The sequence below is a fragment of the Ranitomeya variabilis genome, chromosome 1, assembly GCF_051348905.1.
Source record: "Ranitomeya variabilis isolate aRanVar5 chromosome 1, aRanVar5.hap1, whole genome shotgun sequence".
Classification (NCBI taxonomy): domain Eukaryota; kingdom Metazoa; phylum Chordata; class Amphibia; order Anura; family Dendrobatidae; genus Ranitomeya; species Ranitomeya variabilis.
This window is the reverse complement of record NC_135232.1, coordinates 7,767,754-7,791,410: the sequence shown is the minus strand read 5'-3', so window position 1 is coordinate 7,791,410 and position 23,657 is coordinate 7,767,754. Positions and strand designations below refer to the sequence as shown.

General features: G+C 47.2%; 1 long non-coding RNA gene across 1 annotated transcript in view; it reads left to right on the top strand.

The window, feature by feature from the left end:
- The first annotated feature begins 6,557 nt into the window (after positions 1-6,557).
- The window catches only part of LOC143793644 (uncharacterized), a 188,648-nt gene continuing 171,548 nt past the window's right edge, over positions 6,558-23,657 (top strand). Inside the window, exon 1 of the long non-coding RNA XR_013220168.1 lies at positions 6,558-6,748. This is a non-coding gene — a long non-coding RNA (uncharacterized LOC143793644). The remainder of the gene's footprint in view (positions 6,749-23,657) is intronic.

The window sequence follows — 23,657 nt, the reverse complement described above, 5'->3', positions numbered from 1 at the left end:
TAGTTTAACATCTTCCTTTCCTCCATTCCCGGTGCGCTCTGTGAGTCCCTACTGCGCTAGTTTAACATCTTCCTTTCCTCCACTCCCGGTGCGGTCTGTGAGTCCCTACTGCGCTAGTTTAACATCTTCCTTTCCTCCACTCCCGGTGCGTTCTGTGAGTCCCTACTGCGCTAGTTTAACATCTTCCTTTTCTCCACTCCCGGTGCGTTCTGTGAGTCCCTACTGCGCTAGTTTAACATCTTCCTTTCCTCCACTCCCGGTGCGTTCTGTGAGTCCCTACTGCGCTAGTTTAACATCTTCCTTTTCTCCACTCCCGGTGCGTTCTGTGAGTCCCTACTGCGCTAGTTTAACATCTTCCTTTCCTCCATTCCCGGTGCGTTCTGTGAGTCCCTACTGCGCTAGTTTAACATCTTCCTTTCCTCCATTCCCGGTGCGTTCTGTGAGTCCCTACTGCGCTAGCTTAACATCTTCCTTTCCTCCATTCCCGGTGCGTTCTGTGAGTCCCTACTGCGCTAGTTTAACATCTTCCTTTCCTCCACTCCCGGTGCGTTCTGTGAGTCCCTACTGCGCTAGTTTAACATCTTCCTTTCCTCCATTCCCGGTGCGTTCTGTGAGTCCCTACTGCGCTAGTTTAACATCTTCCTTTCCTCCATTCCCGGTGCGTTCTGTGAGTCCCTACTGCGCTAGTTTAACATCTTCCTTTCCTCCACTCCCGGTGCGTTCTGTGAGTCCCTACTGCGCTAGTTTAACATCTTCCTTTCCTCCACTCCCGGTGCGTTCTGTGAGTCCCTACTGCGCTAGTTTAACATCTTCCTTTCCTCCACTCCCGGTGCGTTCTGTGAGTCCCTACTGCGCTAGTTTAACATCTTCCTTTCCTCCATTCCCGGTGCGTTCTGTGAGTCCCTACTGCGCTAGTTTAACATCTTCCTTTCCTCCATTCCCGGTGCGTTTTGTGAGTCCCTACTGCGCTAGTTTAACATCTTCCTTTTCTCCATTCCCGGTGCGTTCTGTGAGTCCCTACTGCGCTAGTTTAACATCTTCCTTTCCTCCATTCCCGATACGTTCTGTGAGTCCCTACTGCGCTAGTTTAACATCTTCCTTTTCTCCACTCCCGGTGCGTTCTGTGAGTCCCTACTGCGCTAGTTTAACATCTTCCTTTCCTCCATTCCCGGTGCGTTCTGTGAGTCCCTACTGCGCTAGTTTAACATCTTCCTTTCCTCCACTCCCGGTGCGTTCTGTGAGTCCCTACTGCGCTAGTTTAACATCTTCCTTTCCTCCATTCCCGGTGCGTTCTGTGAGTCCCTACTGCGCTAGTTTAACATCTTCCTTTCCTCCATTCCCGGTGCGTTTTGTGAGTCCCTACTGCGCTAGTTTAACATCTTCCTTTCCTCCACTCCCGGTGCGTTCTGTGAGTCCCTACTGCGCTAGTTTAACATCTTCCTTTTCTCCACTCCCGGTGCGTTCTGTGAGTCCCTACTGCGCTAGTTTAACATCTTCCTTTCCTCCATTCCCGGTGCGTTCTGTGAGTCCCTACTGCGCTAGTTTAACATCTTCCTTTCCTCCATTCCCGGTGCGTTCTGTGAGTCCCTACTGCGCTAGTTTAACATCTTCCTTTTCTCCACTCCCGGTGCGTTCTGTGAGTCCCTACTGCGCTAGTTTAACATCTTCCTTTCCTCCATTCCCGGTGCGTTCTGTGAGTCCCTACTGCGCTAGTTTAACATCTTCCTTTTCTCCACTCCCGGTGCGTTCTGTGAGTCCCTACTGCGCTAGTTTAACATCTTCCTTTCCTCCATTCCCGATACGTTCTGTGAGTCCCTACTGCGCTAGTTTAACATCTTCCTTTCCTCCATTCCCGATACGTTCTGTGAGTCCCTACTGCGCTAGTTTAACATCTTCCTTTCCTCCATTCCCGGTGCGTTCTGTGAGTCCCTACTGCGCTAGTTTAACATCTTCCTTTCCTCCACTCCCGGTGCGTTCTGTGAGTCCCTACTGCGCTAGTTTAACATCTTCCTTTCCTCCACTCCCGGTGCGTTCTGTGAGTCCCTACTGCGCTAGTTTAACATCTTCCTTTTCTCCACTCCCGGTGCGTTCTGTGAGTCCCTACTGCGCTAGTTTAACATCTTCCTTTCCTCCATTCCCGGTGCGTTCTGTGAGTCCCTACTGCGCTAGTTTAACATCTTCCTTTCCTCCACTCCCGGTGCGTTCTGTGAGTCCCTACTGCGCTAGTTTAACATCTTCCTTTTCTCCACTCCCGGTGCGTTCTGTGAGTCCCTACTGCGCTAGTTTAACATCTTCCTTTCCTCCACTCCCGGTGCGTTCTGTGAGTCCCTACTGCGCTAGTTTAACATCTTCCTTTCCTCCACTCCCGGTGCGTTCTGTGAGTCCCTACTGCGCTAGTTTAACATCTTCCTTTCCTCCATTCCCGGTGCGTTCTGTGAGTCCCTACTGCGCTAGTTTAACATCTTCCTTTCCTCCATTCCCGGTGCGTTCTGTGAGTCCCTACTGCGCTAGTTTAACATCTTCCTTTCCTCCATTCCCGGTGCATTCTGTGAGTCCCTACTGCGCTAGTTTAACATCTTCCTTTCCTCCATTCCCGGTGCGTTCTGTGAGTCCCTACTGCGCTAGTTTAACATCTTCCTTTCCTCCACTCTCGGTGCGTTCTGTGAGTCCCTACTGTGCTAGTTTAACATCTTCCTTTCCTCCACTCCCGGTGCGTTCTGTGAGTCCCTACTGCGCTAGTTTAACATCTTCCTTTTCTCCACTCCCGGTGCGTTCTGTGAGTCCCTACTGCGCTAGTTTAACATCTTCCTTTCCTCCGCTCCCGGTGCGTTCTGTGAGTCCCTACTGCGCTAGTTTAACATCTTCCTTTCCTCCATTCCCGGTGCGTTCTGTGAGTCCCTACTGCGCTAGTTTAACATCTTCCTTTCCTCCACTCCCGGTGCGTTCTGTGAGTCCCTACTGCGCTAGTTTAACATCTTCCTTTCCTCCACTCCCGGTGCGTTCTGTGAGTCCCTACTGCGCTAGTTTAACATCTTCCTTTCCTCCATTCCCGGTGCGTTCTGTGAGTCCCTACTGCGCTAGTTTAACATCTTCCTTTCCTCCATTCCCGGTGCGTTCTGTGAGTCCCTACTGCGCTAGTTTAACATCTTCCTTTCCTCCATTCCCGGTGCGTTCTGTGAGTCCCTACTGCGCTAGTTTAACATCTTCCTTTCCTCCATTCCCGGTGCGTTCTGTGAGTCCCTACTGCGCTAATTTAACATCTTCCTTTCCTCCACTCCCGGTTCGTTCTGTGAGTCCCTACTGCGCTAGTTTAACATCTTCCTTTCCTCCATTCCCGGTGCGCTCTGTGAGTCCCTACTGCGCTAGTTTAACATCTTCCTTTTCTCCACTCCCGGTGCGTTCTGTGAGTCCCTACTGCGCTAGTTTAACATCTTCCTTTTCTCCACTCCCGGTGCGCTCTGTGAGTCCCTACTGCGCTAGTTTAACATCTTCCTTTTCTCCACTCCCGGTTCGTTCTGTGAGTCCCTACTGTGCTAGTTTAACATCTTCCTTTCCTCCACTCCCGGTGCGTTCTGTGAGTCCCTACTGCGCTAGTTTAACATCTTCCTTTCCTCCATTCCCGATACGTTCTGTGAGTCCCTACTGCGCTAGTTTAACATCTTCCTTTCCTCCATTCCCGATACGTTCTGTGAGTCCCTACTGCGCTAGTTTAACATCTTCCTTTCCTCCACTCCCGGTGCGTTCTGTGAGTCCCTACTGCGCTAGTTTAACATCTTCCTTTCCTCCACTCCCGGTGCGTTCTGTGAGTCCCTACTGCGCTAGTTTAACATCTTCCTTTCCTCCATTCCCGATACGTTCTGTGAGTCCCTACTGCGCTAGTTTAACATCTTCCTTTCCTCCATTCCCGATACGTTCTGTGAGTCCCTACTGCGCTAGTTTAACATCTTCCTTTTCTCCACTCCCGGTGCGTTCTGTGAGTCCCTACTGCGCTAGTTTAACATCTTCCTTTCCTCCACTCCCGGTGCGTTCTGTGAGTCCCTACTGCGCTAGTTTAACATCTTCCTTTCCTCCACTCCCGGTGCGTTCTGTGAGTCCCTACTGCGCTAGTTTAACATCTTCCTTTCCTCCATTCCCGATACGTTCTGTGAGTCCCTACTGCGCTAGTTTAACATCTTCCTTTCCTCCATTCCCGATACGTTCTGTGAGTCCCTACTGCGCTAGTTTAACATCTTCCTTTTCTCCACTCCCGGTGCGTTCTGTGAGTCCCTACTGCGCTAGTTTAACATCTTCCTTTCCTCCATTCCCGGTGCGTTCTGTGAGTCCCTACTGCGCTAGTTTAACATCTTCCTTTCCTCCATTCCCGGTGCGTTCTGTGAGTCCCTACTGCGCTAGTTTAACATCTTCCTTTCCTCCATTCCCGGTGCGTTCTGTGAGTCCCTACTGCGCTAGTTTAACATCTTCCTTTCCTCCATTCCCGGTGCGTTCTGTGAGTCCCTACTGCGCTAATTTAACATCTTCCTTTCCTCCACTCCCGGTTCGTTCTGTGAGTCCCTACTGCGCTAGTTTAACATCTTCCTTTCCTCCATTCCCGGTGCGCTCTGTGAGTCCCTACTGCGCTAGTTTAACATCTTCCTTTTCTCCACTCCCGGTGCGTTCTGTGAGTCCCTACTGCGCTAGTTTAACATCTTCCTTTTCTCCACTCCCGGTGCGCTCTGTGAGTCCCTACTGCGCTAGTTTAACATCTTCCTTTTCTCCACTCCCGGTTCGTTCTGTGAGTCCCTACTGTGCTAGTTTAACATCTTCCTTTCCTCCACTCCCGGTGCGTTCTGTGAGTCCCTACTGCGCTAGTTTAACATCTTCCTTTCCTCCATTCCCGATACGTTCTGTGAGTCCCTACTGCGCTAGTTTAACATCTTCCTTTCCTCCATTCCCGATACGTTCTGTGAGTCCCTACTGCGCTAGTTTAACATCTTCCTTTCCTCCACTCCCGGTGCGTTCTGTGAGTCCCTACTGCGCTAGTTTAACATCTTCCTTTCCTCCACTCCCGGTGCGTTCTGTGAGTCCCTACTGCGCTAGTTTAACATCTTCCTTTCCTCTACTCCCGATGCGTTCTGTGAGTCCCTACTGCGCTAGTTTAACATCTTCCTTTTCTCCATTCCCGGTGCGTTCTGTGAGTCCCTACTGCGCTAGTTTAACATCTTCCTTTCCTCCATTCCCGATACGTTCTGTGAGTCCCTACTGCGCTAGTTTAACATCTTCCTTTCCTCCATTCCCGATACGTTCTGTGAGTCCCTACTGCGCTAGTTTAACATCTTCCTTTTCTCCACTCCCGGTGCGTTCTGTGAGTCCCTACTGCGCTAGTTTAACATCTTCCTTTCCTCCACTCCCGGTGCGTTCTGTGAGTCCCTACTGCGCTAGTTTAACATCTTCCTTTCCTCCACTCCCGGTGCGTTCTGTGAGTCCCTACTGCGCTAGTTTAACATCTTCCTTTCCTCCATTCCCGATACGTTCTGTGAGTCCCTACTGCGCTAGTTTAACATCTTCCTTTCCTCCATTCCCGATACGTTCTGTGAGTCCCTACTGCGCTAGTTTAACATCTTCCTTTTCTCCACTCCCGGTGCGTTCTGTGAGTCCCTACTGCGCTAGTTTAACATCTTCCTTTCCTCCATTCCCGATACGTTCTGTGAGTCCCTACTGCGCTAGTTTAACATCTTCCTTTCCTCCATTCCCGATACGTTCTGTGAGTCCCTACTGCGCTAGTTTAACATCTTCCTTTTCTCCATTCCCGGTGCGCTCTGTGAGTCCCTACTGCGCTAGTTTAACATCTTCCTTTCCTCCATTCCCGGTGCGTTCTGTGAGTCCCTACTGCGCTAGTTTAACATCTTCCTTTCCTCCACTCCCGGTGCGTTCTGTGAGTCCCTACTGCGCTAGTTTAACATCTTCCTTTCCTCCATTCCCGGTGCGTTCTGTGAGTCCCTACTGCGCTAGTTTAACATCTTCCTTTCCTCCATTCCCGATGCGCTCTGTGAGTCCCTACTGCGCTAGTTTAACATCTTCCTTTCCTCCATTCCCGGTGCGGTCTGTGAGTCCCTACTGCGCTAGTTTAACATCTTCCTTTCCTCCACTCCCGGTGCGTTCTGTGAGTCCCTACTGCGCTAGTTTAACATCTTCCTTTCCTCCATTCCCGATGCGCTCTGTGAGTCCCTACTGCGCTAGTTTAACATCTTCCTTTCCTCCATTCCCGGTGCGGTCTGTGAGTCCCTACTGCGCTAGTTTAACATCTTCCTTTCCTCCACTCCCGGTGCGTTCTGTGAGTCCCTACTGCGCTAGTTTAACATCTTCCTTTCCTCCATTCCCGATGCGCTCTGTGAGTCCCTACTGCGCTAGTTTAACATCTTCCTTTCCTCGGAGCGTCCTGAGAGTTCTCCCTGCGCACGCGCAGATTCCGAACGCCCCCCTTGACTTCCGGAGGCGCCGATCCACGAGACCGCAGTGCGTTCCACTGTGTCACGGTGCACATGTCCGGAAGCCCCTTTGGTAAGGTGGGACGACCCTAACCCATGAACCTCTCAGAGACCCTTCCGGGTTCAGCTTCCCTCGGCACACCGCAGAAACACCCTCCTAATACCTTTCTAACTTGTCGCTGCCCCAGCTGAAGAAGCATTTGCGAAACGGCGCTCGTGGGGCTTGGGATAACAGCATTGGTTCTCCCAGCCTAGTGCGCGGCTGCTCCTGATCTGCACCTCAGGTAAATTAGCCCCATTACGTGAATTTCCTTTCTCTTTCTTTTTGGCACCTTTAGGCACATGTAGTGAGTTCACTTCCCAGCTTATTAACACCTTCCTGTTGTATTCTCTGCACATATATCCCATAGTTGCCTCTTCTTTGAGGAATAACCAATATTTGGGACACATTTACATATTTAAGGTTTTTTCCTGTATGGGCTCATATATAATTTGCTGTGCCTTGATTGTTCATTTACAGATATAACCTCCTCCTTTGTACAGCACAGATGGCTGTGGGTTAGATTAGATTCGGTTATACCCTGGGAATTGTACCGGGCGGCCTCCCTTCTTAGTCCCTCTCCCATTATTTTCTGCCTCTGTGTTAAACTTATTTTCATTTTAATTATTTACCAATAAACTTATTATTTTAATACACATGATCCTCCTTCACTTCTTTCTTCTATGGTATTCCATATTAGAGTATGTATTTGCAGCGCCACAATGGATGGTGAATAAATAGGAGCTTCCATTTATTCTGCCTCCTGTAGCGACGTTTCGGCCAACAGCCCTTTATCCAGCCCAGTACACAGCGTTCTAACCACCATTATATACACCCCTCCCGCTAATTAGCCCAGCACCAATAGGGGTCAATACAAAAGTGAAAACAACATTATAACCTTAACACACATCCAAAAACATTAAAACCAGTCCCATAGTCATTCCCACAGAGGCCCTTCATATACTCGGCAGCTACATAGCTCTGATCGCTCTTATGAGGAAATCCGATCATTTTACAGCTACTATCCCTTACAATGTAAACAAAGCGATACCACCAATCAGTAGACAGCATTATAGTCCCCATGGCGATAACCCCCCCACAGCTGTGTCCTTATAGTGCACAAACCAGTCATGGTAATCGCTACGCCCCAGCCCACGGCACACACCAGTGTGAACCCGCAATGTCCAGACCCTATCAATCAAACACTGATAGGTGAGATCGATGTAGCTGTGGATCATGAGTTCCTCCATGTGCGTAGTTGAGTCAATCCTCTAGCGGGACACCGCTGACTGGGAAGGACTCCGGATGACTTGCACAATACCTGCACCGGAGGAGCACAAGCCGGGGTTACCTTGGATGTGCGCAGTTTGGCCGCTGTGTGTTCACCAGAGGATTGACTCAACTACGCACATGGAGGAACTCATGATCCACAGCTACATCGATCTCACCTATCAGTGATTGATTGATAGGGTCTGGACATTGCGGGTTCACACTGGTGTGTGTCGGGGGCTGGGGCGTAGCGATTACCATGACTGGTTTGTGCACTATAAGGACACAGCTGTGGGGGGGTTATCGCCATGGGGACTATAATGCTGTCTACTGATTGGTGGCATCGCTTTGTTTACATTGTAAGGGATAATAGCTGTAAAATGATCGGATTTCCTCATAAGAGCGATCATAGCTATGTAGCTGCCGAGTATATGAAGGGCCTCTGTGGTAATGACTATGGGACTGGTTTTAATATTTTTGTATGTGTGTTAAGGTTATAATGTTGTTTTCACTTTTGTATTGACCCCTATTGGTGCTGGGCTAATTAGCGGGAGGGGTGATGTGTATATAATGGTGGTTAGAACGCTGTGTACTGGGCTGGATAAAGGGCTGTTGGCCGAAACGTCGCTACAGGAGGCAGAATAAATGGAAGCTCCTATTTATTCACCATCCATTGTGGCGCTGTCTTTTTGTTCTTTGTGGTCTTGATGCTGGCCAGGATGGGCTCCCTAGTTTTGGACGTGCGCCCTTGTGTCCGCTGAGATCTTCAATTTATATATGAAAGGGTGCGGTTTTGACTGTCTTTTGTTTTGACTCTGTATGTATTTGCAGTAGTCTGAGGAGGACAGAGGGTAAAAGGAGCTGTGCATGCCCTCAGAGCTGCAGCTCCCTGAAAGAGACATTAAAGGCAGAATTGTATTGTAGCGAGCGTGAAGGAAGTCGAAGCAAAGGAGAGGATACCAGAAGGGGACCAGCCCTACTCAGACTGTCTCCTTCTGAGGAGCAGAAGCCCGGTAGCCGGAACACCGAGGGAGTAAGGGCCTCTACGCCTTATTTCAGAGACCGGCAGGACAGCTAATTGCAGGTTACCTGTCCGCACCTACACCCAGGAGGCACGGTGACACCTACAGAGCCGGGTTATCTAAGAGACCCTATAAACAGGCTCAAGTCACCAGTCATACGGGTTTTGTCCTATCCTATATGGGGGACAGAGAGAAGGAAACATCGCGTCTGTGAGACCCTTATGTGAAGCCATAGGCAGTAAGGGACTACACCACCGCAGCGCAAAGGAAGGCTACTGATTTCCACCTGGACAAGGGAACTCTGGATGTGCCTTCGGACCGGCCGGACTCTGCCTGCCCTGTGGTCTGGTGCCCTGGACTGTGGATGCTGAAGTCTTCAGTAAAGATAAAGAGACTGCAACCTTGTGTCCTCGTTCTTCTCTGCACCTCTCACCATCCACCATCTACACACCGGGAAGCCCTGGGGACATACTTCACCTGTGGGAAGGTATACCATCTAGCTGCCATAACATCACCCCAGCGGACCCCTTAAAGCAGCGTCGGTCACCCTGACCGAATACCACAGGTGGCGTCACGAACATAAACTTTATCCCTTTAAAGACCTTTCCCTTTTACACGACGTCTCAGGGCCACGGACCGGGTCAGCCACCGTGACATCCCCCTGTGAACCGAAGGACCCAGTACCGAGTACCCCACGGCCCTTGGGGGGCGATCCACACACAAGTTATGGTGCCCCGCTCACCGTCATCTGTCCATACGTAGTCCTGACTAAGGTAAGTCCCCAGTGGCCGTGGACCTGAGAAAAGAGGACCGAGCATCCAACATCATGGAGCCAAAGTCTGGCCCTGCCCAATATATAGTCAGGTGTGTATATAAACCCGAATGTTCAAAAGTGCTCAAACGGCTACACAATATATGTTGTATGGAGAAAGTGTCCATGTAGATAATAAAGCGCAAATTGTGCTGTATCCAACTGATGTGTAGGAATACAGTACACCTGTATCCTTACACCCATATAGGGTGATAGAAAAGAAAGAAACCAGACCAGAAGCAAATAGTTACTTCAAAAAGGACTCTATATAGCTAACAAGTGCCATAACCTCGACGCCTTTTCCCATTCATACTGGTTCATTAGGAGGAATTAGAAGGTAATCCATGATGGATGGTTTTCCAGAGTCATGATGCCAAGCTTGAAACATGTCTGCCCACCAATCAGGTGGTCTCTTTGGTGCCCTCGTCACCAGTGTTGTGCACATCATATAGATTTTGCCAATCGCTTTATCCTGTGTTATCTACAGTTGAAACCAGAAGTTTACATACACAATATAACAAGACCGTCGTTAAGTTTGGAGGTAAAAGGGAGAAGCTTGGAAGCCTAAGAACACGATCCCAACTGTGAAACATGGTGGAGGCAGTATCATGTTGTGGGGTTGTTTTCCTACAGGAGGGACTGGTGCACTTCACAAAATAGATGGCGTAATAAGAAAAGAAGATTATGTGGCAATACTGAAGCAACATCTCAAGACATCAGGCAGGAAGTTAAAGCTTGGGCCAAAATGGGTCTTCCAAATGGACAATGACTAGTGATTTGGGAGCATACTTGGTATTGCTCGTTACTCGTCTGAGCAACGCTGTACTCGCGGTACTCAGAGAGCACCGACTATTTCTGGGTTTGCTCGACGGGAACTCGGGTCTCCACCCTTTATGTTTGGCGCTCTTTACAGAGCCAATCAACACGCAGGGATTGTGTGTCACGCACTGTAATACCGCAGCCATCTTTGTTGTGGCATTACCATGATTGGCTGGCCGCACAGCGTCATCAGGTCTATAAGAGACAGGACCGCGCCCTGCTCGTCACATTCAGCTCCGGATTCAGGCAGTGGTGAGAGAGCTGCTGCCGAGAGGGTCAGATTTGGGGGTTTATCAGTCAGTGAGGGTCTACCATCACAGGATCCACAAATCCAGCTAAGCCAACAGTCCTTCTAAGGACTAATTCCGGAGTATATAGATTGCAGTGCGAGGTAGGCAGGGGGTGTATGGGGCTCTATACATATCAGTGCAAGGCCTGCAGGCACCGTATGTGGGTATATAGATATCATCGCATACATCAAGAGGGTCCATTACTGTCTGCTGCTGCTTGTCACATATATACCTAGCCCCAGGTGTCAGTGGCTAGGAGGAATTTTTTTGACATCTTAATCCAGATTATTTTACTCCAGAGCACTTTTTTTTGCTTGTTCACATATTGAGCATTGTGGTACCTCAGTCAGATGCCTGATCTATCTGTGGGCTACAAATTTGGGCATTTCAGGCCTCCATTCCACTAGATTTGCTGTCTGTTACCCTCGTTCTACTAAAAAAACACCGAAGGATGTGATAAGTGCACACCAAACATAAAAGCACAGTGACCCAACGACACCTTAACAAACGATAGGTCCCTGTTTGATCCTGTATGATGCCCTGCCGGACTGTGGAGGTTGGCACCCTGGGGGGTAGCGTTGTGCTACATCATTTTTCTATCAAGTCACACCATCTAATATCGGGCCTCCTGATGAGCCGCAGAGGCGAAACGCGTTGAGGCAGAGGCAAAGGCGGGTGGCACATGGGACGGATGAGAACCTCTATCTAACATCTTCCCTCATTGCTCACTCGCACCATGAGATTTATGATGGATCCACAGTCCTGAATGTGGTCAGCTGTCTGCATACTGACCAGGCTCCAGAGATGCACTTGAATGCTGTTGGTAATAGGATTTAGCACACGCAGTCCTAAGGACTTATCAAAGTTAAGGACGGAGCCCTATTGGACTGATAAGCATAAGTGTTCTGTCAGTATTGTGGATCTAAAGTGACAATTGCTATTTATTATCCAATAATCCAACCTCTGGGTGCCCACAAAGGGTCCCTTTAGAAATAGGAGTGAGCTCTGTATACCTATAGTGGTCTCCTATTGAGGGCGCGGGATTAGCTATAATATTCGGGTGCATCTAGGGATTATCAGGGGCAGCTGCCATAATGCTACCCCCCTAGAGTGCCAACCTCCACACTCAGGCAGGGCATCATACAGGACCAAATAGGGACCTATAGCTTTTTAAGGTGTCATAGGTTCACTGTGTGTTTTATGTCTGGTGTGGACTTATCACCTCCTCCGATGCTTTTTAGTGGAAATAAAATAAAGGTTATATCTTATTAATGGTTATTTTCATTACGATTTTTTCTCCATTCCACTGTATTTGCTGTCTGTTACCCAAGTTCTATACAGTATTTTTCAGTCTAAAAAAAAATACAAAAATACAGGCCACCTATTGAGCATTGTGGTATCTCTGTCAAATGCCTCCTCTATCTGTGGGCTAAAATTGTGGCATTTGATGGCTCCTTTGAACTGTTTTCGCTGTGTCTTACCCTAGTTATTAACAACAGTTTGTTAAAAGAAAAAATAATTATTCCCTACAGTCCAGGTATTTAAAACTGTAGTTTTTACGCACACTGATCACATATAAGTTTGCTCCAAAATCAGCCATTTGAACTGAACATGGAAAATATTGTAGTAGTCCATTTAAAATGGGCAGGGCGCATAGCAAGAGACAGGGAAGTGGACATGATGCTGATGGTGCATGCAGAGGACGAGGCCGTGGGCAAGCTGAAATTAGGCCACAACAAAGACCCACATCTTCTCGCTCGACCTTCTTGTCCCAATAACTAGGGGACAGCAGCACACCACTATTGAACCCAGAGCAGTGTCAAAAGGTTGTTGGTTGAATAGTGGATAATGCTTCCAGTGACTTTGCCACCACCACGTCTTACACATGGATAAGTCTGAATAGCCGTGAGTCTGGACCGCATATTACTCATTCTGATCCTCCTTCCTCCCACTATGACGAGTGCCCTGAGACAACTGATCCCACACTTGGACACTTCGAAGAGCTGTTCACTTTTCAATTTATAGATTCGGGTCCCTCGTCCGGTCCACTTGAAGCGGGGCAAGATGAGATCGGATGTAACGATGCCCAAATATTTGAGCAGCCATGGTCACACGAAGGCAATGGTGGGAAAGTGTCAAGAGTTGGACGATGATGAGACACAATTGCCTGAAAATCAGGAGGAGGACCAGGGTGCGAATGTGGAAGACGAGGTGGTGGATGACATAGTAACTGACCCAACCTGGCAGGAGAACATGAAGAGCAAGGACAGCAGCACACATGGGGAATGTGGCATAGAACCTCAACAGGCTGGAAGAAGCAGTGTGGTGGCCGCAGACAGAAGGCGGGCAACCGTTCCCCGTAACACCAACATGACAGAAGTTGCCATACCCACTTCTTAGGTCTTTCTGAGTCTGGTTGTTTTTTAAAGACTCTGCCCATAACCCCAAGCAGGTCATTTGCACCACCTGCCATGCCCACATCAGCAGGGGTAGCAAAACTACCAGACTGACCAACACCAGCATGATCAGGCACATGGCAGCAAAGCACCCAACTTTGTGGGCCGAACCCCAGGCTCCAGGAACAGTGTCTATAGGTGACACCACTGCTTCTTCCACTGTTGTGCGTGCAAGCCAATCCCCTGTCCAAGATGCATGCGAAGGTGCCTCCTGCCCTGCACCTGTCGTTGCCCACACTCAACTAGCATCATCATCAAGCACGTCCACATCCTTGTCCCAGCGCGGCGTTCAGTTGTCCATACCCCAGTCATTGGAATGCAAGTGGCCTGTAGTTACCTTCAGTCGCGGTGATGCGCCCCCTGGTGGATGTCCTCATATGACCTGGAGCGTGGGAAAAAGTTCCCAGGCTGCAGTTCATGAGGACAACCTGCAGGGGGCGCATCACCGCGACTGAAGGTAACTACAGGTCATTGACCTACATTTCCTTCATTCGCCGGGGCTTACAGGCACGAGCACAGCTGCATTAGCAGGGCTCCTGCCTGTAAAATATTTTAACCCCTTCAGATGGATTACCTCTTGGGACCTGACAGTTCATCAGAGGGTATGTATATTGTGGGTTTATTATTTTGCCAAGCGAGGGTCTTCAAATGGATTGAGAGAGCAATAAAATAATAAAACAACCGGTGTGTTTATTTCATTAAAATACTTTTTAATCATGTGTGTGTGTTTTTTAACCCTTTCAAACAATTGGATTAATAATGGATAGGTGACATAATTGACGCCTCTCCATCATTAATCTGGCTTAATGTCACCTTCCAATAGCAAGGTGGCATTAACCCTTCATTACCCCATATCCCACCTCTACACGGGAGTGGGAAGAGAGAGGCCAAGTGCCAGAATAGGCGCATCTTCCAGATGTGCCTTTTCTGGGGTGGCTGGGGGCAGATGTTTGTAGCCAGGGGGGCCAATAACCATGGACCCTCTCCTGGCTATTAATATCTGCCGTCAGTCACTGGCTTTACCACTCTGGCGGAGAAAATTGCGCGGGAGCCCACGCCAATTTTTTCCGCCATTTAACCCTTTATTTTAGCAGCTACAGCGCCCAAATTTTGCACATACACACTACTAACATTAGTAAAGAGGAATATGCAAAAAAAAAGGGATATGAGATGGTTTACTGTATGTAATCATGTCTCATATCCTGTCGGGTTTGTGAAGGAGAAATGAAAAGCCGGCAATTGAATTACCGGCTTTTTTCTCTAACACCGCTGCGTATTTCTCGCAAGTCACACTGCTGGTCCGTGTGGAATCCGTATTTTTCTCGCCCCCATAGACTTTCATTGGCGTATTATTTGTGCAATACGCTGACAAACGCAGCATGCTGCGATTTACTACGGCCGTACAAGAGCGTATAATACTGAACCGTAATATACGGCTGATAGGATCAGACCCATTGAGAATAATTGTGCCGTTTGTTTGGCGAGTTTTACGGACGTATTTTCTGCGCTCTTAGGTCCGTAAAACTCGCCAGTGTGACTCCAGCCTAATACAGGGGGTATCTGAGTCCCTCTGAATCCCTAATTTTTGGCATTTCTTGCTTCCTTCATAGATTAGACTGAAATGTCCTATTATTTAATAAAAAATATAAATTTTGGTTTATTTAAATTATTTTTTTTAATCCTTTTTTAATTTCGCCTTTTATACAAGTCATTATACAGGAAAGAATGTTTCTGAGAGGTTTCTTTCCTGTAAAATGCAATTTCTTGTCGATTTTTGAATGTTTAATTGTCCGTTCTTAAAGGGGAGTAAAAGTGTGACAGCTCAGCAGCGATCTGGGGGTCAGAGATGATTCCAGGGGTCTTCCCCGTCCTCGTCTCCTTCCATTCAGCACTTTTTCCATCCATTTGGACTTTTTTTGCTGTCCTGCTAATTGACCACTAGTGACTGCTTCATGCACCTTGAGAAATTGTGCGCATTCCCACTGTTCACCCAGGACACCACTATTTCTCATTTGGATTTGCCTCTTAGTAGTATGATGGATAGTGATGAGCGAATATACTCGTTACTCGAGATTTCCTGAGCACGCTCGGGTGTCCTCCAAGTATTTTTTAGTGCTCGGAGTTTTACTTTTTCTTGCCGCAGCTGGATGATTTACATCTGTTAGCCAGCTTGATTACATGTGGGGAATCCCTAGCAACCAGGCAACCCCCACATGTACTTATGCTGGCTAACAGATGTAAATCATTCAGCTGCAGCAAGAAAAACTAAAACTCCGAACACTAAAAAATACTCGGAGGTCACCCGAGCGTGCTGGGGAAATCTCGAGTAACGAGTATGCTCGCTCATCACTAATGATTGATGATGTGTTTGTTGTGTACAGTATGATGGCCCCCCAAATCTATCTGTGTACAGGATGATGGATCCCCTGTGCAAAAGATGATGACCCTATATGGCTCCCCTGTGTTTAGTATGATGGCCTTCACATGGATCCCCTAAATTATGATGGCTCCCCACAGCTCCCCTGTTTACAATGATGGCCTCCAAGGCTCTCCTGTGTTTAGTATGATGGCCTCCACATATGGATCCCAGAGTACAATATCATGGTCCCCCTAAATTATGATGGCTCCCCACAGCTCCCCTGTTTACAATGATTGCCTCCATGGCTCCCCTGTGTTTAGTATGATGGCCTCCACATATGGATCCCAGAGTACAGTACGATGGTCCTGCTAAGGTATGATGGCTCCTCATTTCTCACCTCCTTACAATATGATGACTCCTCATGGCTCTACTATGTACAGTATGATGGCTCCCCTAAATTATGATGGCTCCCCACAGCTCCCCTGTTTACAATGATTGCCTCCAAGGCTCCCCTGTGTTTAGTATGATGGCCTCCACATATGGATCCCAGAGTACAGTACGATGCTCCCGCTAAGGTATGATGGCTCCTCATTTCTCACCTCCTTACAATATGATGACTCCCCATGGCTCCCCTTTTTACAATCTGATGGCCACCAATGCTCCCCTGTGTTCAGTATGATGGCCACCACATGGATCCCAGCATACAGAATCATGGCTCCCCTGTTTACAATATGATACCTTTCTAGGCTCCCTTGTATTCAGTATGATGGCTCCGATAATAAAAGCAGAATTATTTCCACCTAATCCTGGCTCCTCATTGAGCCGGCACACACTGGTATAGAACATGACAAAAGTTGCACAGTGAGTTGGGGAAAAAATATGACATTTCAGTGTAACATCAGAATTGTGACAAAACACTGTTTGATGAATCAGAACCAGAACGTATTAGAAAGCTGCTGATCTGTTCACCATATAGTGGTGGTGCTTCATCGTTCTGTTCAGCCTTTATTTATATGGCGCTCTCCATTAATCTATCATACATTATACACCACATGCAGCCAGTACACATGATATACTGGCCTCCTGGGTGCTGGCCTCACCTTTAGCCTCATCTGTATTTTTGCTCCTGTAATGAAGACACTATATGAAGCCAGAATCCTATTACCCAATTCTACAGGAAAAGTTCTTGCTATAAATGACACCAGACACAAAATCACCCTGTGTCCACCAATTTGTGCAGTAAAACCCACCTGTGACCTGTGTCCCCGGATCTGATACCGAATAAATCACAATTATCTGATGCAAACAAATTATTTTATTATTCTATCAGGATAAAGAAGCAAAATTAAGAGGTTCAGCCCCCGGGACTCAGGACTTGGAGCCTTGAGCTTTGGACCTCACCATCTGTAGCTTGGTCCTCACCATCTTCAGTGTTAGTCCTCACCATCTTCAGGGTATGAGATGGAGCTCAATGGTATCCAGACTTCTTTCCCTCACGTCATATATGAAGTTTCAGCAGTGGTGTGAGGACAAGGACTGATGAAATGTCTCTTGGAAGATGATAGCAGATGGTTCTTCCATGGATGCACAGGAGATGGGTGCCGGTCAGGAAGGCAGGGATCAGTTTAGCAGAGGAGATACATGGAATTACTTGTGGATTTGCCAGCTTCCATCCATACATTGGTTATTCGTAGGTTGTGTAGGCCTGCAGAGACTTCACGGGTCCATTCATGGCTTTCGCAGTTTCATCAAGAACTTTATCTCTAATGATGCTGACAATTCTATTTCCTTTAAACTCAGTATCATCATACAAGAGCCAAACGCCCTTCTCCACTTCGTGAGACAAGACTGGGAAGGCTACTTTTTTGTAAGATGTGCCTGTTAGCCTCTGACTGTCCCCCTTCTCATCAGTTTCTGGGTAGACTGTAATGACATGGTCAACCAAACCACCAGGCAATTTTCTCATTGAGCCGATTTTTGGGATCTTTATGCCATGGCTGTAGTTACCTTCTTTGTACACAGCGATCTCTCCCTGGTAGTCAGCCTGAGAAAACACGATCCAGACTCCATCCGATACTTTAATGGACTTCACTTCTTCTATAACGGTCATAGATGGAAAGTCGTTTGTATCCTGCAAGATCTTAGCTTCATCTCCACCAAAGCCTTCTTTAGCAAACAGCTCGATCTTGCTCATTTTCTGCTTCTTGGTCTGATCCAGGATCAGGGTTTCAGCTCAGTGTGATTGATGCCTCCCGGGAGTCTCCATTTATATGTGAGGAGATTACACAAGACTTTCCCGTGACTTGACTAATGACTTCACCTGAACTATTAAATCCGATTCTTCTGAAACACAGATAAAACCGCTGCAGTTGTTACACTTCATATTTACTCATAAAGCAGATCAATAATTCAGAGATTTCTGCAGAAAACAAGGAGAAGTTACCTGTTCCTTAGAAAACGACTTTGGAAAAAGACCAAGATCAGCCTAAAACAAATCCCCAGTCGTTTGCTATCGGCAAATATAAGCTAAGGAAGGAGTAGAACTGTCTGCATTAATTCTGGAATTCAAAGTATATCTAAAAATGACTTTAAAGTTCAGACATAGATGCAGGAGGTAACGATTAATAAATGCTAGAAATTAAGGAAAGGATGAATTTCCTAAACTTGGTGAGCGTTCCTAATACATAGAGACTATTGTACAACAGTATTATGTCACCAGTGCAAGAGGAAAATATGTATGGAAAACATTGTTTAGTGCATGAAAAAAGTAATTCATAGGAAATTCATTGCATAAATAATGACAAATAAACAGTGATGTGAAAAAGTGTTTGCCCCCTTCCTGATTTCTATTCTTTTGCATGTTTGTCACACTTAAATGTTTCAGATCACCAAACAAATGTAAATATTACACAAACATAACACAAGTAACCACACAATGGAGTTTTTAAATGAAGGTCTTTATTATTAAGGGAAAAAGAAATCCAAACCTACAGGGCCCTGTGTGAAAAAAGTTATTGTCCCTCCCCTCATAAAACATAAATTAACTGTGGTTTATTACATTTTTGGGAAGCAGAGTTCAATATCCCTAGCCACACACAGGCCTGATTACTGTCACACCTGTTCTCAAGTAAAGTGAAGTAGACCAAAAGATCCTGAAAAGCTAGACATCATGCTGCGATCCAAAGAAATTTTGAAACAAAGTCAGAGATCTATCAGTCTGGAAAAGGTTATAAAGCCATTTCTTTGGACTCCAGTGAACCACAGTGAGAGCCATTATACACAAATAGCAAAAACATCGACAAGTGGTGACCCCTAGATGAGGCTCAGAAAGAGCATGTTCTCTTGTGGATGGCAAGCACTGCATCAACTGGCCTTTCTTCCTCTTCCTCCACCTTAACATCACACTCATTTTAATCCTCAGAAGTGGTACCCAATCACCCTTGTTTTCCCCCGTGTCACAAATTTTCAAATGCCCAACTGACTGTGGGGAGCCACCGATTGGCCATTCTGCAGAGCTGTTCACACATTCTTTTCCATGGGCATCAGAGGTCTGCTGTGAAGAATCACCAAATCTGGAGGAGGAAAGCATCTGCACCGATGCCCCAAATTTTTCACTATGAATACGGGTCCAGACAAAGTAGGGTCCGAACAAAATCCAGACCCTCGTCACCAGATGTTAACCACTAAGGGTGGAGGTTATCCTGAAGAGACTCAAATACCAGAGGCGACGGCAGACTGTTCTGTGATGTCAGGGCAGGAAGAGGAGGAGGGTGACTCTCAGGGTGAGGAGTGTGAGAACAGAGAGGATGACGATAAGTATGTAGATACCACTTGGTGTGAACTCAGAGGTAAGATGAGGAGAGGAGGTGGAGGAGGAAGATGACTAGGAGGATAAGTTGTGGCTTTCCACACAGACATGAAATTATGCAACCATCACGAGCACTGCATCTTCATCCTGAACTCTGCCGCCGGCCAGCACCAGTAGCGAGTGTTCAGTTTGCAGGAGTGACAAGGGTTGCCTAGCCTGGGCATTTTTTTAGACTGCAAAGGATGACCTAATACAGATCGTCTGTCATATTTGCAAAAAAAAAATCCGTAGAGGCAAAAATTGCAATAATTTCACAACTACATGCATGAACCGACACATGTGCGATCAACATGGCTTTATGTGGAAATCTCACTGCGCTAAAATGTGGATTGCTGGTCTCGCCAACCACCGGCCTTCCCATCAACCCCATCTGCTGTTTCGTACTCTTCCATCGCTATGCCAATGTAGCGCCCCCACTGCCGCAGGGCTGAGGGGTACCCGGTACCGGGCCTCTGAGTCTCTGTTATGGGGTTGTCACGGTGGCTAGACCCGGTCCGTGACCCTGCTGAGGGGTGCACAATAAAAGGTGGTGATATGGTGCTGATGTTGTGTTGCGGTGTAGTGCCGGTCGCGGTCAATAACAAGGACACCAGGTTGCAGTCTCTTTACCTCTTTACTGAAGGCTTCTGAGTCCTCAATCCAGAATACGGTTAACCGGGCTGCGCAATTCCGGCCGGTCCGATGGCACCTCCAGAGTTCCCTTTGCAGGTGGAAATCTGTGCCTACCTGTTGTGAAATTGGATTCTGGGCTCCCCCGGTGGCCACTTGTGGAATTGTACTTGTGTGCATCATCCCCTCTGTTCACCTGCTCCTATCAGGATGTGGGAGTCGCTATATAACCTTGCTCCTCTGTCAGTTTCATGCCGGTCAACAATGTAATCAGAAGCCTTCTGTGCATGTTCCTGCTACTAGACAACTCCTAGCTAAGTTGGACTTTTGTCCTTGTGTGTTTTTGCATTTTGTTCCTGTTCACAGCTGCTGTTTCGTTACTGTGTCTGGAAAGCTCTTGTGAGCGGAAATTGCCACTCTGGTGTTATGAGTTAATGCTAGAGTCTTAAAGTAATTTCTGGATGGTGTTTTGATAGGGTTTTCTGCTGACCATGAAAGTGCCCTTTCTGTCTTCATGCTATCTAGTAAGCGGACCTCGATTTTGCTAAACCTATTTTCATACTACGTTTGTCATTTCATCTAAAATCACCGCCAATATATGTGGGGGCCTCTGTCTGCCTTTTGGGAAAATTTCTCTAGAGGTGAGCCAGGACTGTCTTTTCCTCTGCTAGGATTAGGTAGTTCTCCGGCTGGCGCTGGGCATCTAGGGATAAAAAACGTAGGCATGCTACCCGGCCACTTCTAGTTGTGCGGCAGGTTTAGTTCATGGTCAGTATAGTTTCCATCTTCCAAGAGCTAGTTCTCATATATGCTGGGCTATGTTCTCTCGCCATTGAGAATCATGACAGTTTGACCGGCCCAAAAAAGGGTTAAATTACTGGCTGAGAAAGGAGAGAAAAAAGAAGTCTGCTACATTTTTTTTTTTTTTTTTTTTTCCCTCTAGTTCTGAGTGTGCTCTTAATTGAATCACTTGCTAGTCTGCCTATACTGCAGCCTTCCTCTCTTTCTCTCCTTCTAATCCTTGAATGGCTCTGTGTTCACCTGTTTCAAATGGATCTTCAGAGTGTAGCTACAGGTTTGAATAATCTCGCCACAAAGGTACAAAATTTGCAAGATTTTGTTGTTCATGCACCTATGTCTGAGCCTAGAATTCCTTTGCCTGAATTCTTCTCGGGGAACAGATCTCACTTTCAAAATTTTAAAAATAATTGCAAATTGTTTTTGTCCCTGAAGTCTCGCTCTGCCGGAGACCCTGCACAGCAGGTCAGGATTGTAATTTCCTTGCTCCGGGGCGACCCTCAGGACTGGGCTTTTGCATTGGCACCAGGGGATCCTGCGTTGCTCAATGTGGATGCGTTTTTTCTGGCCTTGGGGTTGCTTTATGAGGAACCTCATTTAGAGCTTCAGGCGGAAAAGGCCTTGATGTCCTTGTCTCAGGGGCAAGATGAAGCTGAAATATACTGCCAAAAATTCCGCAAATGGTCTGTGCTTACTCAGTGGAATGAGTGCGCCCTGGCGGCGATTTTCAGAGAAGGTCTCTCTGATGCCATTAAGGATGTTATGGTGGGGTTCCCTGTGCCTGCGAGTCTGAATGAGTCCATGACGATGGCTATTCAGATCGATAGGCGTCTGCGGGAGCGCAAACCTGTGCACCATTTGGCGGTGTCTACTGAGAAAACGCCAGAAAATATGCAATGTGATAGAATTCTGTCCAGAAGCGAGCGGCAGAATTTTAGACGAAAAAATGGGTTGTGCTTCTATTGTGGTGATTCAACTCATGTTATATCAGCATGCTTTAAGCGTACTAAGAAGCCTGACAAGTCTGTTTCAATTAGCACTTTACAGTCTAAGTTTATTCTATCTGTGACCCTGATTTGTTCTTTGTCATCTATTACCGCGGACGCCTATGTCGACTCTGGCGCTGCTTTGAGTCTTATGGATTGGTCCTTTGCCAAACGCTGTGGGTATGATTTGGAGCCATTGGAGGCTCCGATACCTCTGAAAGGGATTGACTCCACCCCATTGGCTAGTAATAAACCACAATACTGGACACAAGTGACTATGCGTGTTAATCCGGATCACCAGGAGGTTATTCGCTTTCTGGTGCTGTATAATCTACATGATGTTTTGGTGCTGGGATTGCCATGGCTGCAATCTCATAACCCAGTCCTCGACTGGAGAGCTATGTCTGTGTTAAGCTGGGGATGTAAGGGTACTCATGGGGACGTACCTTTGGTTTCCATTTCATCATCTATTCCCTCTGAGATTCCTGAATTCTTGTCTGACTTTCGTGACGTTTTTGAAGAACCCAAGGTTGGTTCACTACCTCCGCACCGGGAGTGCGATTGTGCCATAGACTTGATTCCGGGTAGTAAATACCCTAAGGGTCGTTTATTTAATCTGTCTGTGCCTGAACACGCGGCTATGCGAGAATATATAAAGGAGTCCTTGGAAAAGGGACATATTCGTCCTTCGTCATCTCCCTTAGGAGCCGGTTTTTTCTTTGTGTCTAAGAAAGACGGCTCTTTGAGGCCGTGTATTGATTATCGACTTTTGAATAAAATCACGGTTAAATATCAATATCCGTTACCACTGCTTACTGATTTGTTTGCTCGTATAAAGGGGGCCAAGTGGTTCTCTAAGATTGATCTCCGTGGGGCGTATAATTTGGTGCGAATCAAGCAGGGGGATGAGTGGAAAACCGCATTTAATACGCCCGAGGGCCATTTTGAGTATTTGGTGATGCCTTTTGGTCTTTCAAATGCCCCTTCAGTCTTCCAGTCCTTTATGCATGACATTTTCCGCGATTATTTGGATAAATTTATGATTGTGTATCTGGATGATATTCTGATTTTTTCGGATGACTGGGACTCTCATGTCCAGCAGGTCAGGAGGGTTTTTCAGGTTTTGCGGTCTAATTCCTTGTGTGTGAAGGGTTCTAAGTGTGTTTTTGGGGTTCAAAAGATTTCCTTCTTGGGATACATTTTTTCCCCCTCTTCCATCGAGATGGATCCTGTCAAGGTTCAGGCTATTGGTGATTGGACGCAACCCTCTTCTCTTAAGAGTCTTCAGAAATTTTTGGGCTTTGCTAACTTTTATCGTCGATTTATTGCTGGTTTTTCTGATGTTGTAAAACCATTGACTGATTTGACTAAGAAGGGTGCTGATGTTGCTGATTGGTCCCCTGCTGCTGTGGAGGCCTTTCGGGAGCTCAAGCGCCGCTTTTCTTCCGCCCCAGTGTTGCGTCAGCCTGATGTTGCTCTTCCTTTTCAGGTTGAGGTCGACGCTTCTGAAATCGGAGCTGGGGCGGTGTTGTCGCAGAGAAGTTCCGACTGCTCCGTGATGAGACCTTGTGCCTTTTTTTCCCGTAAATTTTCGCCCGCCGAGCGGAATTATGATATTGGGAATCGGGAGCTTTTGGCCATGAAGTGGGCTTTTGAGGAGTGGCGTCACTGGCTTGAGGGGGCTAGACATCAGGTGGTGGTATTGACTGACCACAAAAATTTAATTTACCTTGAGTCTGCCAGGCGCCTGAATCCTAGACAGGCGCGCTGGTCGTTGTTTTTCTCTCGGTTTAATTTTGTGGTGTCTTACCTACCGGGTTCTAAGAATGTTAAGGCGGATGCCCTTTCTAGGAGTTTTGAGCCTGA